A 19,832-nucleotide genomic window follows, 5' to 3' on the forward strand; every position below is an offset into this window, starting at 1 on the left:
GGCTCCAAGTTCCCCTAGACCTGAGACCCAGATGGCCCGCTCTGGGTCAACCGGCTGGTCATGCCGAGCTACCAGCATAGGTCGTCGACCTATGCTGGAGGGCGGTGGCTACATGTCCGATGTAGCAGCTGACTGAGTATAGCACCTGTGTAGCCCTGGCGGGCTCATTCTGGACATCCGAATGGCCCGTCCCCTTGTTGGACTCGATGGCGGGTGGGGAGCACAGGTGCCGAATTAACCAAAATATATATGGACAAAAAAACACACACACACCTATGTCTGGGCAAGAAACGTCGAATTGATGATAAAAAAGAGGAGGTCCCAAAAAGCTGTGCCACCTGGCCATCATTTCTAGCGGTTAGGTGCACAGAGGAGGGAAAAAGCCTGACAAAGTTGAGCCCTTTTATTATCTATAAGGGACTCAAGTCAGTAAAGTGGGAGAGCCCAAGAGTGTGTCTAAGCTACACAAAACAATGGAACTCCTTGTAGAAGTAGACAGCAAGACACACTCTGATGGGCTTTTAAGATGCAGAAGACTCTGTGATCTCCAAGTGGAAGTCATGCCACACAAGAGTCTGAACACCAGCAGAGGTGTAATCAGCTCTAGGGACCTACTGGAATGTTCCGAGAAGGAAATAGTGGAGGGCATTGAAGGAGTCACCCATGCCCGGCGCATTACCAGGCGCAGGGAGGGTGAGGAGGTCAAAACCGCCACTATTATTCTTACATTCGGAACTAGGACACCGCCAGAGTATGTGAAGGCAGGATACCTACGAGTTCCAGTGAGGCCCTACATACCTAACCCCATGAGGTGCTTCAAGTGCCAGGGTTATGGACACGGCGCGGCAGTCTGCAAGAGGAACACTGTGTGTGCCAGATGTGCTGGAGAGGGTCATGAGGACAAGGGCTGCACAGACCAGTTCAAATGCCCAAACTGTCAAGCTGGCCACTCAGCCTACTCCAAGGACTGCCCTGTGTGGAAACAGGAGGTTGCCGTGCAGGAGTACAAGGCAAGAAACGGATGTACCTTTAGCCAGGCGAAATCGGCTGTACTGGCCCTACCCAAGGGCCAATTCGGCTTGACAAAGACCTACGCCCAGGCTGTTGCTAAGAAAGGAAGATCCATAGCCACACAGACGGACACATTGACCCCACCACCCCCTCCTCCTCCTCCAACTCAGAAGAAAACACCGCCAAAGAACACACCTCTGAAGAAACAAGAAAGCCCTGTTGTCATGCTAAAGAACAGGTTCTCTGTGCTCGCTGATGAGAGCATGGAGACTGAGCAGCATGTCAAAACCAATACTCCGGGAGAACCCGGAGACATCATGTCTGACACAGGTTCTCCTCAGAGAACCCAGCCAGGCACCCCAACCTCTACCGAGTTAGAGGTTGACCAACTCCCTAAGGGGAGAAATCAAAGCGGAGAGGATGCCCGAGGTGAGAGAGGAGGAAATAACCTCCGCTCTAACCAGAGGGATCTCCCCTCTCCAGAGAGAAAGACTTCCCCCAAAAGGGGGTTGTCCTCCTCTCCATCCAAACCCAAGAATAAAAATACCAAGGTCACTTGAAAAAAAGGGAAACCCCTCCGGGGGCCTCCCAAGGCCAAATAGCTCCAAGTAGGTCATCTAGAATAAGCCATGGATTCCAGAATTGTACAGTGGAATTGTAGAGGCCTCAAGGCCAATTACGAGGAAATGCAGCTACTGATGGACTCTGAGACTCCTGTAGCTGTCTGCTTACAGGAAACATTTCTGAAAGATTGCATCAGCTTCCGAAGCTACCGTGCTCACAGCAAGAATGTTGAGGATGCAGAGAGAGCATCAGGTGGAGTCTGTATCCTTGTGAAGGATAGCATCCCCCATGAGAGGGTAGAACTACAGACCACACTACAGGCCGTAGCAGCTAGGATAACCCTTCACAAGGTTATCACTTGCTGCAGCCTGTATCTACCACCAGGCGCTCCATTAAACCGAACAGACATGGAGGACCTATTGAAACAACTCCCCCGGCCTTATTTAATCCTTGGGGATTTCAATGCCCATAACACCATGTGGGGATCCAACAATACCGACACAAGAGGTCGTATGCTGGAGGATATCTTCCTCCAACATGATTTATGAATACTTAATGATGCATCACCGACCTACTTGCACCCAGGAACTGGATCACTCACATGCATTGACCTCACCGTATGCGTCCCCGGACTTCTGGACGATTTTAAATGGTCAGTTAGCAATGATCTACGGGGAAGTGATCACTTCCCAATCATCATTACTAACAATCTCCCTTCATTGGGACGACCTCAGCGGTGGAAACTGAATAAGGCCGATTGGGAACAATTCCAAAAAAAATGCTCCGAGGATATCACAGAAAATATCCTCCATGAACAGAACCCAGCTGATACCTTTGCTAGCAAGCTACTAAGTATAGCCAGGAAAGTTGTACCCCTAACCTCTGCAAATCCAAAACGGCCTAGCAAACCATGGTTTGATACAGCTTGCAAAAGTGCTATTGGTGATAGGAAAAAACGACTGGCTGCATTTATAAAGAATCCTTCCCAGGAAAACCTAAAGCTATTCAGGATAGCTAGAGCAAAGGCTAGACAAACCATACGGTCAGCCAAAAGGAATTCCTGGAGAAGTTTTGTCGGCAGTCTGGATGCCAAAACTTCTGCTAGAGCGGTTTGGAAGGCAGTAAGGCGAATCAACGGGAAAGAATCAAATGCAATAGGGCATTTGAAAAACCAAGGACAAACTGTCACGTCCCCCAGAGAAATAGCTGACTGCCTTGCATCCTCAATAGCAGAAAAATCATCCACTGCACACTACACGCCAGAATTCCAAAAAGTCAAAACCAGGGAGGAAAGACATCCCATTGATTTCAGGTCAGAGAACAATGAAGACTACAACAAACCGTTCTCGCTTGAGGAACTGAGGGAATCGCTTGACAAGTCACATGACACAGCGCCTGGAGAAGACGAAAATGACACATTACCAGTTCCTCAAGCACCTTCCCGAACCCTCATTGGCAGTCCTGCTAGGGGTCTATAACTGTGTGGCAAACAGGCGCTTTCCCAAACAGCTGGAGGAAAGCCACAGTTATACCGATACCTAAACCGGGAAGAGACGGCTCTGACCCAGCTAACTATCGACCAATAGCACTAACAAGCTGCATCTGCAAAACCATGGAAAGAATGATTAACAGTAGGCTGGTCTGGTACCTGGAAAGGAATAAAATGATCTCAAACTACCAGTGCGGATTCCGGCAGGGGCGGACAACAACTGACCACCTGGTAAGGCTGGAAGCTTATATTAGAAATGCATTACTCAGAAGAGAACATCTAGTAGCTGTATTCTTCGATATAGAAAAGGCCTATGACACAACCTGGAAACATGGCATTCTACGTGACCTGGCGCTTATGGGGCTTAAGGGACACCTCCCCCGTTTTGTGGAGGAATTCCTGAAAGATCGAAAATTTCAGGTTCGAGTGGGCAACTCCGCTTCTGACACTCATGACCAGGAAATGGGTGTACCCCAGGGCAGCATTCTGTCAGTCACCCTGTTCAACATTAAAATAAATAGCATCATAAATGCGCTGTCCCCTGGCATAGAGTGCTCTTTGTATGTCGATGACTTTGTCATTCTCACTTATGGGAAAAACATGAACACCTTAGAAAGAAAATTACAGTTATGTTTAAACAAAATTCAGGGTTGGGCAAACTATAATGGTTTCAAATTCTCAGACTCCAAAACAGTTAGTATGCATTTTTGTAATCTAAGGGGACTCCACCCAGACCCTGAACTATTTATACACAAAAAGAAGATCCCTGTCGTGAAAACTACAAAATTTTTAGGCCTCACCTTAGATTCCAAATTTAATTTTCTCCCCCACATTAAGGAACTTAAGAAGAAATGCCAAAAGTCATTAAACATACTAAGAGTACTCAGCCATACGGACTGGGGAGCTGACAGAGATACCTTGCTGCTGCTCTATCGGAGTCTAATTCGATCCAAGCTAGACTACGGATCCATAATATATGGAGCAGCAAGGAAGTCGTACCTAAAAATACTGGAACCAATACAAAATGCTGCCCTGCGTCTCTGTCTCGGCGCGTTTCGCACATCACCTATCCCAAGTCTCCATGTGGAGGCTGGAGAACTCCCCATGGATATAAGAATTAAAAAGCTTGCAATGCAGTATATAGTCAAGCTAAAATCCAACCCCACAAACCCTGCTTTTGACCCCATATTTAACCCCACAGAGGTAGAATTATACAATCGAAGGCCTAACGTCATACAGCCGTTGGGCCTTCGAATGAGAGAACCCATCCAAAATTTAACCCCACCCATTGACCAAATCTCTAAAATAGAAACCCCTCAGAACCCTCCCTGACTAATGAATAAACCCAAATTAAATTTATCCCTCCTCAATTTCAAAAAAGAAAATACAGACCCAAGCATACTACAAGTCCACTTTAGGGAACTGCAGGAGAGCTACGGAGATTGTGGCACCATCTACACAGACGGATCCAAAATGGAGGGAAAGGTCGCGTGTGCCTGCTCCTTTCGGAACAAAACAATCTCCCGTAGACTCCCCGATGGCTGTTCCATCTATACGGCCGAATTGCACGCAATATTGCTTGCACTTATGGCCGTAAAAGCATCAGAAAGGAGGAAATTTATAATCTGCTCCGACTCCAAATCTGCATTGCAAGCTTTGGGGCGGATGAAGACTGACATCCCATTGGTACATAAGAGCCTGAAGCTGTTGGACCAAATAACAGCCGACCGTAGGGATGTCACCTTCATCTGGGTCCCCTCCCATGTTGGCATTGAGGGAAACGAACCCGCAGACACAGAAGCAAAGAGAGCCCTAAATCATGCGGTGTCAGGAACCCAAATTCCCTACTCGGACCTGAGACAAAGTATTGCCTCTGCCACCTATCGAGAGTGGCAGAACCGATGGGAGGCTGAGACTCACAGTAAACTCAGGCAGATTGTGGCGGATGTCAGGTGGCGGCCCACATCTAAGGGTCTGACAAGGCGTGGTAGCACGACCATGTCCAGACTTAGGATTGGCCACACCTACATCACGCACTCTTTTGTACTGAAGAAAGAGGAGCCCCCACTTTGTGAGTACTGTGACTCTCGCCTCACCGTGGAACATATCCTCGTTGATTGCCCCAGATACCAGGATGTCAGGGCTAAATATTTTAGAGTAACTAATTTAAATACACTATTTGACAATGTTGACCCTGGGAAGGTACTGGGCTTTATCCGGGAAGTGGGGCTATCTACGAAGATCTGATTTATGAATTTGTGAACATGCACTATTTACATTAGATTTTTACCAAATATTTAAATTTTTACTACCTTTACTATTTTAACTGTGAATAGACCTTGATTTTAATGATATGACTGTATAGAATCTGGCCCTGTTGTTTAGAGAGAGAGTAGTCGTTAAAGGACTGCAGGCACGACATGGCCTAAATTGTGCCGATGTGCCTCAAATCAAACAAACAAACAATCCCCAGTTAAATATTTTATACCGGTATATAAATATGATTATGTAGAATGCTTTCTTTTTTACATTTTATGAAATATTACTAATGCATTTATGGTGTTTCCTCTTCCACTTTGTATTCTTAATGAGAAATCTAATATTAATTTAATTTAATTAATTAAATTAATTTAATTTTATTCTAATCTAAAGTGTTACAATTTTGTCCTTTAAATAAAAAGGAATACATTAAATATTGCTCACTTAATGCTTTTTAAAATTACATTTTGTTAGATAAAATGATCAGATGATGAAAATATCAGGGGATGAAATGACCGGGGGATGAACTGACCAGGGGATGAAGTGACCGGTCACCTGTTATTGATATTGATTTCATAATCTACATCTGTGACTTTTCTTAAAATAGTAAATGGACCCTGCCATTTAATAAAGAACTTATTTTTCTTATCTGGTAATAATATTTTAACTTTGTCTCCTGGTTCAAAGTACCTAAGTTTTCTATTTTCATTTAATATTCTTTCACTTTGAATATTGACTTCAGCTTCTTGAGTTTTTCACATGGCTTAATGACTGTAATATTTGTATCAAAATCTAGTTGAAATGTTTTCGTTTCTGAGTTATTTTGTTTTAACTTTGACATTGATTCATTCGAAACAAATATGTTCGCATCTGTATTTGGTTGACTTTCTTTGTAAGTACTTTCTTTCTTGCTGAGTCATAACACGGTTGCATAAATTGTCCATCAATGTCAGACGACCTTCTGTCTTTAGAGTTAAATGTTGAATTGTTTAATTCATCAACATTTGATTCATTTTTGTCCAGTATAATATTTCCAACAGGTTCGTAACTTTGTTCAACATTCGTGCGTTGCTCTTGAACTGTTGTCTTAGGATTGTTCATTTGACAAACTTCACATTTACTAACATGTTTCTTAACATCTTTAGTAATACCTGGCCAGTAAAAATCTTGAAGTATTCTTTTCTTGGTCTTAGTAACTCCCATATGTCCAGCAAACGGTACATCATGGCCTGTATTAATAATTGTCTTTCTGTATATTTTTGGAACTACAATTTTCTCAGCAGTTTTATTTTTGTATTGACTGTTCTTCATAAGTAGTCCTTCTTTAAAATAAGGATCATTATTTTCTTGTGGATTAATGTTCGATTGAGCCTTTTTGAACATTTTAAATAATGTTTCATCATTTGTCTGATCAGCTTTAAATTATTCACTATGAAATTGTTCAAAGTTCAGTTGTCTTTAGATGCAAATGGTTTGCCTTCTTATCATTTTCATTTTCTTGAACAACTTTATCAGAATTCTTGTGTTCAATATGTTTAGTTTCAAGTCTTTCCTTTTCTTTTTGTATTGACCTTGTGACTACTACATTGCATTCTTGACCCATTTTTATTGTATTGTTCCATTCAATAAGATCTTGTGAAGTACAGTCACGCACTCCCTGTATATTACCAACTATGAGATCAACAGGTACATTTTGAGCTACTAATGCTTCTACATGTCCACTGAAAAATGGAGTAATATGTATCAAAGCTTCTGGTAGTTTACTTACAGTACCGTTGAAAGCAGTGGCTTCGATTTCATTGCCTGTATATTGGTTTGTTCTCACAAAATTTGCACGTATTACGACTGAAGTACTTACTACCTGTGTCTCGTAACACCTGTACTCTTTGAGAACCCACTAATCCAGGATAAAACTGAAGTCCTTGTGATTTAGTGATAACAGTCATTGTTGAGTGATGTGCCTTCGAGTTTTTTGTAAAAACCTGTTTCTTATTTCCATATGTTGAACTCTTTAAATTTAGTGATCTGCTTTGCGAATATGCTTGATCACTAGATCTGTCACTGATACTAGTATGTTTCTTTCTGCAATCCTTTGCTAAATGTCCTTTCATGTGACAAAAACTGCACTCTATGACTATCACTCTACACTGTGAGGCAAAATGACCTCTAGTATTGCATTTATAACATATTAAAGTTTTGTCGGTCTGAAAGGAAGGCAATGCTCTGTTGTCTCTTGAAAAGCAAATAAAATTTCATCAGTTGCTGATCTAATTTGCTTACTTGGATAAGCAGTTTTATATTGACGTATTATTGTTGTCAGGGTCTGTAGATCTTTAGGATTTCTTTCGATTATAAAAGATTGGATATCTTCTGCATATGCGTGAGTAATGGTATCAATTAATATGTGGTGTCTTAATCGTTCTATCAATATTAGCTAAAGATATCCACCTACCAAACCACATTACCATATCAGAGACAAACAACTGTGGATCATCTTTCTGCCTTGGTCTTTCGAAAAAAAATTATTACGATAAGCATTTTGCGTAGCTCCAAACTGTCTTAGTAAAGCTTCTTTTATTTCTTCATAAGTACGCTGTTCATGAGATGGTATTTGTGCACATACATCTAATGCTTTACCCTGTAATAAAATCAAGAGATGGTATGCATATTGTTCTTCTTGTAAGCCTGAGGCTTTCGCTAACTCCTCAAACCGCATCAAATACGAATCTATATTATCTTTATTTTCTTGAAAAGGTAATATTTTAGATAAAGGTTTATACTTGTCAGAAGCATTGTTAGTAGGTATATTCGGTAGAACCTCTTTTTTTTTTTTTTTTTAAAATTTTAACTCCTCTTCCTGAAGTTCAAGTCTGAATTTTTCTAATCTTTTGTCTTCTGCCTCTCTGTCCTCTCGTCGTTTCCTTTCTTCCGCCTCTCTTTCCTCTTGTCTTATTTTTTCTTCTCTTAAAATTCTTTGTTTTTCTTCCTCTTTTTCTTCTTGTCTTATTTTTTCTTCTCTATTCATTCGTCTTTCTTCCGCCTCTCTTTCTTCTTGTCTTCTTTTTTCTTCTCTTTCAAATTTTTTTTCTTCTGCCTCTCTTTCTTCTGCCTCTCTTCTTTACGTTTTCTTTCTTCTGCCTCTATTTCTTCATTACGTTTTCTTTCTTCTGCCTCTCTTTCTTCCTTACGTTTTTTTCTGCCTCTCTTTCTTCCTTACGTTTTTTTCTGCCTCTCTTTCTTCTTTACGTGTTCTTCTGCCTCTCTTTCTTCTTTACGTTTTCTTTCTTCTGCCTCTCTTTCTTCTTTACGTTTTCTTTCTTCTGCCTCTCTTTCTTCTTTACATTTTCTTTCTTCTGCCTCTCTTTCTTCGTTTTCTTCTGCCTCTCTTTCTTCGTTACATTTTCTTCTGCCTCTCTGTTTTCTTTACGTTTTCTTTCTTCTGCCTCTCTTTCTTCTTTACGTTTTCTTTCTTCTGCCTCTCTTTCTTCGTTACGTTTTCTTCTGCCTCTCTTTCTTCGTTACATTTTCTTCTGCCTCTCTGTTTTCTTTACGTTTTCTTTCTTCTGCCTCTCTTTCTTCCTTACGTTTTCTTCTGCCTCTCTTTCTTCCTTACGTTTTCTTCTGCCTCTCTTTCTTCTTTACGTTTTCTTTCTTCTTCCTTTATTTGTTTTTCACACCATTCCCACTGACGTTCTTGTGGAATACCACTGTCCTTGGCTATTTTTAAATATAATTTAAATGAGTCTGCGTGAGACGCCATTGTATTAAATTAACGATAGCAGAAATGTAGGTGTTTAAATGTTCTGCCGACACTCTCATCAAACATAAATACTAGCCAAGGAATCAGCGACTACCGTGAACAAGTAAAAAGTGAAAGAGGGCTGACCTAGTTAAATATCGATCGGTGTTTCCTTGTGAGGAATGCGAGTGGTCAGTATCTGTAAACAAACTAGTGTACAACTAGCTTTAGTAACGTTACCTTCACAGCTTAGTAGATATAGCTTTCACAGCTTAGTAAATAAGTTTTCACATCTTAGTTAATATAGCTTTCACAGCTTAGTATATTACAAATGTAAGGTACTGACCTTAAAACAGATGATTTTTCCCGCAGGACGTTCTCTCTGTCAAATATTATGTGACCTGTTGGCTGGAAGTGTCAACATAGAATGCTTTATCATGAAATGGCAGTAAAATACTTTTCGTTTAAATGATTGCACGTCTTGTTGAAATTTTCTGAAAGAGGCTTTTCTTGTAATACTTTATTTAAGGCTTTGTCGAGAGGCTATGAATTATTCGTTATAGGCTTTTTAAAAAAAACAATTCGTAGAACTTGCTAGAATGTGACGACTGTATTCTTTGAAAATGCAGTATGTGATGCTTGTCTTCGTCGGTGCCTTTATTTATAGATGCCTTTTTTCGTCAGGAGGTGCCAATACATGTGATGCCTTTACTCTTCGATGACTTTCTTTGTCGGAGGTGCCATAAATGTGACGCTCACACTTGCCGGGGATTATCCTATCAAACTTGATAATTCAATGAAATGAAGAAATAAACATCTCTCTGTATTTTTTTAAAACTTCTTTAATAATACTTCTTCAACTTTCACATAAAATGACTTCTCAATTCAATAACAACTTGACTTGATACTTCTTAAATAAAACTTAAAGAAACATGAAACTTCATTTAGTATAACTTCAACTTCAAGTAATATAACTTCAGATAATATTACTTCAACTATTAAAACTTTAATTAAATGGACCAGCTAATATCACAAAACTTGAATAAACCTTTACTAAGAGAAGACTTAAGCGATAACTAAGCGAGGACCCCGTCTAACTGACTTTCCCTTAATTTATACCTTTCTTAATCGTACATTCCAGAATCATGGAAACTTCTCCGATAATTAATTTAGTAACTTTGACCTTCTAGAAGCTGACGTGTGCTATTTTTTTTCCTTAACCTCTTTCTTTGATTGGATACCTAAAATTAACTTGTTTACGCTGGACAGCACTAGCTTGACCTCGAGCTTCTAGAAACTGGTCGAAATAGGTCACAGACTCGACTCGTGACAACTATATCAGAAAGCACAGACCAATATAAATCCAAAATCAAACAATGAACCATTTCTCGGCAATGGAATCCTTATGAAACGAAGCAAAAACAAAAATGAAATCATTGAACAAATTGTCGTACCAAAAAAAAAAAAAATACAGAAATACAATAATTGAATCGAGACACAGCAAACCGTTTTCTGGACATATGGCAGTATCCAGAACAAAGAAAAGAATTCTACAACATTTCTATTGCCAAGCATAACGAAAGATGTGAAGAAGTGCGTAGACACACTCAATCACCGCTTCAAACTGTTGAACTCACAAACAAACCATTCCAGAAAGTCGCCATTAACATTATTGGACCCATACCAATTGAATCAGCAAGAAATCATAAATAGACCTTGATTTTAATTATATGACTGTATAGAATCTGGCCCTTGTTGTTTAGAGAGAGAGAGTAGTCCTTAAGGGACTGCAGGCACGACATGGCCTAAATTGTGCCGATGTGCCTCAAATCAAAAAATCAAAAAAAAAAAATCAAATCATAAATACATACTTACTTTGGTTGATACATGTACAAGATGGCCAGAAGCAATACCATTAGTCAACATAACAGCTATCGACATTACCAGAGTTTTGTCAAAAATTTTCGCCAGAACCGGACTACCAGAGGTTATACTAAGCGACCGAGTGAGCCAATTTACAGCAGAATTTACGAAAGCATTCATGGACATGTATAAAATAAAGATTAAATTTACAACTCCATATCACGATCAGATCGAAAGTATGAATAGTACTTTGAAACATGTCGTATCAAAAAGAGCCATTGACAACCCAGCAAGAAACTACAGGTTTTTCTCCATTTGAAATGCTCTACGGCGCAAATCTGACAGGACCTATGGCAGCACTAAAAGGATCATTAATGGCACCAAGACAGAATGCAACAGCAACAAAAACAGCATGTCATAGACACACGAAATATTGTCATACAAGCATATCTAAAAGCTAAACAAAAAACAATAAAAGCAAACATAGCTACCCAAAGACGAGTCAACGAAAGCAGAACATTGAGAAAATTACAACCAGGAGATAAAGTGATTAGTGAGGAGATTATTATTACCAGATAAAAAGTTTTTTATTCAGTGGCTAGGACCATTTTTAGTTACCGAGAAAATCACTACTCTAGCAGTACTTTGAGCATTTTAAAATGTTTCCGTTTAAATGCTTCATTTGCCTAGATAATAAACGTATGAAACCAGAGAGAAGGAGAGGCACGCCATACACACATTGTTGATAAAGATGTTATAGTTATATTAAAATCAACATAACAATAATGTGTTAATAGTTTAAATGGAAAAAATGGCGTATGGATTTTTACAATTAAAATACACCTACATGTCTTTAAAAATAGTAATAATTTAATTGAAAACTTTTTAAATGTTGTTCATTCGGCTATTGGCAACTGGACCCAAATAGCTCTTTTGATAATGATGAAAACATATTGTGGCAGTATCTGGGTAAAAACTTGAATCCGCACATTGAATGGCAGCAATTAGAGCCCTCTGGCATTCATGCTTTGTGCACTTCTTTGGTACTTCGAGACAAGTTAAGATTATAATATTTAGATTTTGTTTCAGGTGGATTTGAAAGTCTGCCGCCCATGAGCTATCAAGGTAACGCCAGTGAAACTTTGTTAAACTGTAGTCTAAGTTTTCGTCTTTTAACTTGGATCTAATATTAAACAATTAGTACCAGTTTTATCTTAAAAAATTATTGATTATAAATAACACCAATAAATGAGGTTCTACTGTAACGTAGACCGTGCTAAAATTATACAACTAATAATATATTTGTACCGTTCTAAAATGCCAATGCAATATACCGGTAAACAAAATTGACAAATAACAGATATGCATACTTAAGGTGACCAGATATTTGGGGAGCGAAATTGAGACACATGTTCATCATGGCACCTAAAAGGAACAGGCATAGATTTTTTAAAGCAATATTGCTTTTAACAGCTTGTACTGTATTACAATACATCATAATGTACACACACACAATATAGGCCTATAATAATTTTAATACTTGAAGGCTTTTAAACGTTTTCTCGGATGGATCATTTCTCTGTGCAATCCAAAGTTAATGAATAGTGTTCTTATTGCTCCAGGTGTCTTTGAACTTGAATATTTCTGAAGACCATCTCTCCATTGTTGATAATCGTAGGCAAGCCCTTAATCCAGGCTTCTTGCTTGAATGTTGCATGTCTGATAGTATTAACATTAAGAAGCTCGTTAAAACTGGTAGCATCATTGACGTAATACTGAAGTATCCTTAGGTAATAGAGTCCTTGCTGAGCAACAACATTAACGACCAGTATCATTGATTTGGCGAAGTCTGTCAACTTATTCACTCTGTTGTCCGATCCATTGAAAATGCTCGGACATTTGCCAATAAATGTGGCAAATAACTTTTCTTCCTTTCCCTAAAGACGGTTTGCTTCGTTTTACTTCTAGATCGAATTCGTTTTGAAATAATCTTCCAAAATCTTTAGCCTTTAATGACGGTATTCTCCGAATCTTCTTGCACATTCGCAATGTCTGGCGTTCTGTAGTTACCAGAAGATAAATAGTGTTACAAATGACTAGTGACAGGAAGAGGTTAAAATGTGACCCCGGCGAGATAACACAGCAGCGAGTGTTCTCTGGAATGTACATGTATAAACAAAGACAGGATGTGACGTGTCCTTACGTGTTGTTCCAGAAGGTACTAGCAGTGTCCAGTGACAGATAGAGGTCACTACGTGTGACCCCGGCTAGATGACACTGCAGGGGGTGGTCTCTGGAATCTTCATGTATAAACAAAGACAGGATGTGACGTTTCCTCACGTGTAATTCCAGAAGATACTAGCAGTGTTTGTGCAACTTTGGAGGAGCGATTAGGGACTCTATATACGCCAGAGAGTTAATGTGAAAGTGAGTCGTAGGTAGAGTCGTCGTTACTGTTGTCTACAGTGAGAGACTGTGGAAGAGAGATGTGTACGACTCGATGCAAGTTAACTAGGGTAGAGTTAACTGGAGTGGACTACTGTCGTTAAAGTTTATACAGCGAAGTCTATACAGCTTTGAGAGACCTGGAGCGACACTGGGAAGTGTGTCGGTGGTCTGTTCTGTGGAATACGGCTCGAGGCAAGTTGACAAGAGATTAATTGCAACGAAGTGAAGAGATGAATTGCAACGAAGTATAGCTAACTGTAAACTGACAGATATTGTACAGTCTTCTACGCTACATGTTGCAGTGACGAATTGTTAGAGTTAATAGTCAATAAAGTTATATGAAGCTGAAAGCTGATTCGTCAAGTTCTTTGCAGTGTTTTTATGTGTGTGCCTACTAGTACATTTAGCCAGAAGATTCAGAAATACGTAACAATATCTAGACATGGCTCTTCTTTTAAATCTATTCAATTTCCTTTCCATATAAATGTCAGCATGCGTCCAGGGGTGTGATGCATTGTCCTCCCCCCCCCCCCCCAATTTAGATGTAAGCGCAGTCATTGTCAGCTCGTTCGCCCAGGCCTCTGACATTCAACAGGCACCTTCGTGCTTACAATAAACAATCGACTACATATTAACAATATAAGTTTTTAATGGGATGAATGCAATTTATAATGACAAAGTGAGGAAGTAATTTCCTTGAAGTTAACAAATGTTATAATATAATTGTTATATTAATTAACTGATCATTCTGCACCTTGCTGTCCCACAACGCAACACATTAGTACGCAAAAGCACAACACAACGCACTGTCGACTCGTCTCTAGTGTAGACTTCCTAATCCCATAAAACTCCCCTCAACACGGGTACATAAGCGAAAGAAGCGTTCCACCAGCATACGAACAAAAACCCTCCATAAGCTTAAAAGCAAGGCAACAAAGAATGTGCGTTCAGTAATTGTGCACCTAACAAACATTGGTGCTAGAATACCATAACATACACACCGACAGTCATGACCTTTTTAAATGTACTTGTATTGATATTTTACTGCAAGTATACTTGCAACGAATTTAACGTTACGTAGGCATTGTAAGGAGCAACGTGGCGGTTGTCTCTGGGTTATTTTTCTACCAGACTTGTCTTGGCGGTAGACAACTAGCTCTTGTGAAAATTCAGGGCTCTGATTGTCCAGTCTGGAATCGTAGCGACGTCATAATTTCGGTTTCTCGTCGTCTACTAGGAAGGTTGTTTCTTGAAAAGGGTTATGGGAAATCAAAGCGCCATTGAATGTTTCCATTTTTGTTTATCATGCATGGTGCGTTGAGATTATACTCACCACAAGGATTATTGACCGTCTATTTGAGAACCATTTCTCTCAGCTCATGATCTGTGTTGTCTGAAATATCTGTAGATATGAAATCGTCAAATTCTTCAGGATAATGCATTTTGTCTTGGGAACTCATTAAAACGACGCTTTAGACAAAGACTAATATGTTTTTCTAATATCTGTTTCTTATGTAATTCCTCAATTATATTTTTGTGCTTAAGCTTCGCTACTCTTGAAACGAGTTCAGGGCGATCTTGAGTTTGCTACTAAATAAACAAAACCTTCCTTAGTAACAATGCGAGATGCTTCTTTGATTTCATGCCATTCTGGATTACATGTCTTTGTAGTAAAAGAAGTCTGGTAAACCGAATGTAGAACCATAGCCATGGCGTGTTAAAACTGTTCAGCGTAGTCTCTTGTTTAGCCTGGAAATGAAGACGGTAAAATAATGGTTTCATCAACGACCGAATCTTTTCTTTTTTTAATTTGACACTCTAAGTGTTTGTTTAGACAAAATCTTTTTTTTTTTTTTAGGACTTCGTCCATTGGATGCGGTCGCGTTCAGCTCGAGTAAATGTATCTTCTAGATGATACTGTTGAAACAATCGAGCCCCAAAATGTAGAGCATTGTATGCAGTTTCCTGGATATCAAGATAGATTTCATCTTTTTCATGTAGACAATGTTTGTCCTTTGCGTTAAGCGATAAATATTGTTATGACTCAGCGCATTGCCATATGGCGCGATGTTTTGTGCACCATAGGACACGATGGAGAAAACAGAGGAGAGATGTAAACAAGAACGCTTGCGATGTGATTAGTTTGGCTCTAGATCTAGTTGCTTATTGATGATTAAACGTTCTATTTTATAATCCTTTCGTTGAGGTTATTTGGCTGGGTTACAGCAATATTGTGCCATTTTAAGTCTCGTAAGACTAGAATAAGGTTGTTGTAGAATGTAGCATCAAAACAGATCAAACGCGTCTTTTGTATAAAACAGTGAATACGTGAAGAGCTCCGTCCATTTGTCTGTGTTTTTTTAATGTTTTTCTTTGCCTCTTATGTACCACCATTTCATTAGCTTCAACAGCATTCAATCTTGGTCCATATTTGTTTTTTACAATGTATTGAGGAAAGAAGGTGTTGAAACATTAAAATGTAGTTGAGTTCGCCTACCTGCTGCATGATTCTATATGCATAAAAATCCATTTCCGACACTTTCTTCCTTGCCACAGGGGTTCCAGTTAATGGAATGCGGGACCATCAAGACCCCAAAAAAAATTCCTTACATATGTTTGCCTTGTATTGCTACCTCCGCCATAACACCCATAACCTGCATCATTGAAAATTCCTCTACAGTGTCTTTCATTTATTCTTCTTTCTCTGTTATCAAACTGTTTCTGGTATCCACCATACGACACATTTCTTGTACCCGACACATGTCTGAGTCTATCATTATTGTAGGTCACTTGCTTTGGCTTTGTTCCATCTGCATAACATTCTGTTGACGTATGACATTTTTGCCCGCATTTAAAACGAATTACAACTTTCTTTTCACATCTAGAACTGTGACATTTAGCTTCAGCGGCTCCTGCTACATACACACAACTTTCTTCTTTACTCAATGACTTTGTCTCACCAGCAGTCTTGAATCCTTTTATCACTAGTAACTGTGACGAGATGTTTAATTAGTTAATATTTGGCTTGTTTATTTAAGTCTAGGGGAAATTTTATTAATTTATCCCGCTCTCATATACAAGATTTTTAACAGGCACACCGCAACTAACAGTAAGAACAGACCGGTGAATTAAATGCATGAAATAAAGTGATTTAATGATTTAAAGTTTACAATTGATAAATGATACAATACTATAATCAAGAGGTGAAATGAAGATGTTAATAGCTAACATAATTGCTCATCATGGATTGCTACTTTAGGCGTGAATGGAAGAGAGTTCCTATGTCTGACTACTTATATTCTTAGCTGCTAGCCCGTGGGTCGTCTTCTGGCTCTGTCTTAGGACGTCTGCTCGGGATATTCTCTATGCTGTAGGCAAGCTGGCTCTAGGGTGAGGCCGCTGCCTGTTTAGCAGTAGAGAGGGTTGGTGCTGCAGACTAAGTTTGTAGTAGGAACGATCTCTCAGCTGTGGTCTCTAGTTCGTAGAGAGCCGTGCTAACTCACACCAGTTTATCTTCTGCAGCGAAGGTTGCTCTAATCAGTCGGCATTAGGCAATAGCTATTGGGCAGTGAACAGTTTGGGCCAGGTACTGGGCAGATGATACTGGGCAATATTTTAAGTCCAAGGACAGTAGGCAATGCCTTCTTGCTAACAGGTATGTAATTGGGGGGGGGGGTCTGGGGTGGTCGGCTTAGGTTACAGCTTTAAGTGGAGATCTGGTAGTTATAGCAACAGCAAGCAGGTACAGCAATCGTGTGTAGAAACTAGGCCGTTTGTCCCTAATGAAACCTCACAAAATAAACTTCCTAACAGAGGAGACTATGAATTCTAGCCGGCCTAACTTAGAATGCTTTGGTCTCTCTCTATATTTAGATTGGACTTTTCGTTTAACGGGTGGGGAAGAAAGCTAGATGATTTTCTCACATGTATCTATGTACTGGACATGTCAGGCGTCATGTCCGACTTATGGCCTATACCGTGAGAGTAGTAGTAGTAGCAAATATGTATCTGTCCAGCCCGAGTGCAACGCTATTCTTAGAGCGGTGCGTATCCTGTGTGTGTGTGTGTGGGGGGTGAAATTATTAAGCAGCTGTAGGTAGCCCGGGTGCATAGTCTTTTGTCTTGTTGGTCACCCGTCCAGGGCCAATAATTAAAACTTAGCCCTAGTGAGGGTAGTTTATGTTTTAAATCGCGCTACGTCTCGCGAGAAGGGGGAGATAAATCCTTAAAGAAATTAGTTATGGGTGGACAAGAAAATAATTTTAAGGTTAAAAATAAAAGTTTCTCACGGTTAGCTGGGAAAAACTCAAATGAACTTTTGCATGCAAGTTTCGTATCGTCTCAGTAACATGTCTTCAACACTTTCTTATTTATTTAATATCAACTGCCTATATGTCACAGTCTCGGTTGACATTGCCTGTTATATCTTCACCTCGGGTTAAGAGGGTGGAACGACGTGAAACTCCTAATTAGAGATGGGAATCGAACCCAACTTTTTAAGTTCCGGTTCGGTTCAATGACGAGTATAGTTCGGGTTCGGTTCGGTTCAGTCAGGTCTAAAGTTCGGGTTCGGCTCGGTTCGATGTTATGAAATTATGTAATAGTCAAATTAAGTTATAAGGTTTAATGCAATTTATTAGTTAAAACACTTTCATTTGAATTTGTACATAAAACAAATACTTTGCAACATATTAGCTATTGCCACTTCAAACTACAAATTGCTATCGTCCTTGATTGACCAGATTGGATTGAAATTTGTAATAAAATTACATTGGGCCATTGTCAAGGTTTGTGTTAAAGCCTTAGCTCGTTTGCCCGGGCTCCTGACATTCAACAGGCACCTTCGTGCTTACAATAAATAATTGACTCACCGTTAATAATGTAGCTGTTTAATGACATGAATATAAGTAATAATGACAACTGATGGAGTAATGACATTAAATCTAAATTATTCGAATATTGTGGTTATAATAATTAAACAATAGTTCTGCATTTTGCTATCACACAACGTCACACGTTCAACACTGGCCCACAGCCGATAATAAACTCCAATGTAAATCTTGATAATCCCAAAACTAACTCCCTGTAGAGACATAAGAAAAGACAAATTGAAAGTTCTAGTTCCAAAACACTAAGGCAGCGAAACATCTGCGAAATGCAGTAATGCCTTAAATACTCGCCCTAAACAGGGGAACACAAAAGAATTTCAAACACACGTTACAACAGCATAATAGCAAAACCACTCCATAAACTTACAAGTAAGGCAACAAAAAGAAAGTGCGTTTAAAAATAGTGCACTTAATACACATTGGTGCTAGAATGCCATAATCTACGCACCGACAGCCATGAAATAATAAGACTGGCTCAGCAATATGTACTGGAAGTGACATGCTACCACTGTTACTTCAAAAAACTTCCAGATTTCTATCATGATGAAATTAACACTTGGTGGTATCTTTTTTGGACATTGGTTTGTGTTACGCTTGCATGGAGTTATTTTGTGAAGCCTTGGGAATCAAGTCAATGGATTTCATTACCAGCAGAACATTTAATGCTCAAAGTTTATTGAAAAGAAATATTTGAAAGCTGTTAGGATAGTAGAATAATTGTAAGCTGCAAAAAGTTGGAGGATATTGTTCATATTGGACATTTTATGAGCGGCTGATCTACTTATTCATACTTATTCAGGTCTGTCGAAGGATAAAAAAAATAAGACGCTTTTTTAAAAGTAAATGTCTTTATTTATGAATTTTTAAAAAAATGTGTAGCACTCATTTATATCTACAGGCTACATCTAACAAATTTAGCTTTTTTAATTATTCCACTGAAAAATAAAAGTTAAAAAAATAATACTTGATATTTAAATATTTTTTAAAATCAGATGATAGTTTCTTATTTTATTAGTTTTTACATGTAAGCAAAGGGCTTATGTTTTTAATTATATACTTAATTGACACATTTAACAGTTGTAACAAATAAATATTTTGTATTTAATTTTTCTTTTTGCGTTTTCTCGATTGTGTGAATATGCCGGTGTGCTAATGTATGTAATAAGATGACTCTAAAACTACCCAATCAGAATAGGTTCAAACTTTTACCACATCTTCAGGACATATTGATCTCAAATCTCAGAGAAGGAATGTCTTTAAATTTGAAATTAAAAGATATAGGGGAAGACAGGAAAATATTAATAATAATTATTTGTATTTAATTAAAAAAAAAAATAACAAAAAAAAATTCATTTATTACTTAATTTCAATTTCCTTCTTCCACATTATAAAGTAAGCTATCAAGAACATATTTACCAAGTTTGATTGAATTCCAGCAAGTATATCTAGTTTTGACGAAAAAATATTTTAAAACCTTTAACATACTATTTTCGATACTATTTTTAGCATCAAAAGCAAAAAAAAAAATATTTTTTTACACTAATTTGACATTGCATATTACATTTCAATA

At 38.8% G+C, this 19,832-nt stretch overlaps 1 protein-coding gene across 10 annotated transcripts in view; it reads left to right on the forward strand.

Annotated features, from left to right (window-relative positions):
• The window catches only part of LOC106054094 (S-adenosylmethionine sensor upstream of mTORC1-like), a 94,098-nt gene that overhangs the window by 54,262 nt on the left and 20,004 nt on the right, over window positions 1–19,832 (forward strand). The gene's annotated exons all lie outside the window — the stretch shown is intronic.

This window comes from Biomphalaria glabrata, chromosome 4, assembly GCF_947242115.1.
Source record: "Biomphalaria glabrata chromosome 4, xgBioGlab47.1, whole genome shotgun sequence".
NCBI classification, from domain to species: Eukaryota; Metazoa; Mollusca; class Gastropoda; family Planorbidae; genus Biomphalaria; species Biomphalaria glabrata.